Below are 1,043 nucleotides of genomic sequence, written 5' to 3' on the forward strand. Positions count from 1 at the left end.
TATCAATCTCAAGAACTCCTTTCTTCTGAGTTGTCCCATTATTCACAGGATTTCTTTCAGAAGTGTACATGAACTGGTTATTTGCAACCATTTCAAAGAGTTCCTGGGCTTCTGCAGGTATTTTCTTCAGATGAATAGATTCGCCTACAGAATGGTCCAATGACATCTTAGATAACTCAGACAGACCATCATAGAAGATACCTATGATGCTCCATTCTGAAAGCATGTCAGAAGGACACCTTCTGATCAATTGTTTGTATCTTTCCCAAGCTTCATAGAGGGATTCACCTTCCTTCTGTTTGAAGGTTTGAACTTCCACTCTAAGCTTACTCATCTTTTTAGGTGGAAAGAATTTAGCTAAGAAGGCATTGACCAACTTTTCCCAAGAGTTTAGGCTGTCTCTAGGTTGTGAGTTCAACCATATACTAGCTCTGTCTTTTACAGCAAAAGGGAAAAGTATAAGTCTATAGACCTCGGGATCAACTCTATTGATCTTAACAGTGTCACAGATTTGCAAAAATTCAGCCAAGAACTGATGAGGATCTTCCAATGGAAGTCCATGAAACTTGCAACTCTGTTGTATCAGAAAACGAATTGAGGCTTAAACTCAAAGTTGTTTGCTCCAATGGCAGGAATAGTGATGCTTCTTCCATAGAAATTGGAAGTTGGTGCAGTAAAGTCACCAAGCACCTTCCTTGCATTGTTGGCATTGTTATTATTATTTTTGGCTGGCATGTCTTCTTCTTTTTTGAAAATTTCTGTCAGGTCCTCTCCAGAGATTTGTGCTTTAACTTGTCTTAGCTTCCTCTTCAGAGTCCTTTCAGGTTCAGGATCAGCTTCAACAAGAATGCCTTTATCTTTGTTCCTACTCATGTGAAAGAGAAGAAAACAAAGAAAGTGTGGAATCCTCTATGTCACAGTATAGAGATTTATTGATGTGTTAGAGGAAAAGAGGAGTAGAAGGATAAAGTAGAGAGAAGGATTCGAACTTATAGAGAGGAGGGGGTCTGAATTATTAAAGGAGGGTAAGTGTTAGTGATTAA

At 38.6% G+C, this 1,043-nt stretch overlaps 1 non-coding gene across 1 annotated transcript; it reads left to right on the forward strand.

The window, feature by feature from the left end:
- Positions 1 to 220: 220 nt before the first annotated feature.
- LOC127743035 (small nucleolar RNA R71) lies at positions 221 to 328 on the forward strand. The gene has a single exon (XR_008004357.1). It is a non-coding gene; the product is annotated as a small nucleolar RNA R71 (small nucleolar RNA).
- Positions 329 to 1,043: the final 715 nt, after the last annotated feature.

The sequence above is a fragment of the Arachis duranensis genome, chromosome 1 (genome assembly GCF_000817695.3).
Source record: "Arachis duranensis cultivar V14167 chromosome 1, aradu.V14167.gnm2.J7QH, whole genome shotgun sequence".
Classification (NCBI taxonomy): domain Eukaryota; kingdom Viridiplantae; phylum Streptophyta; class Magnoliopsida; order Fabales; family Fabaceae; genus Arachis; species Arachis duranensis.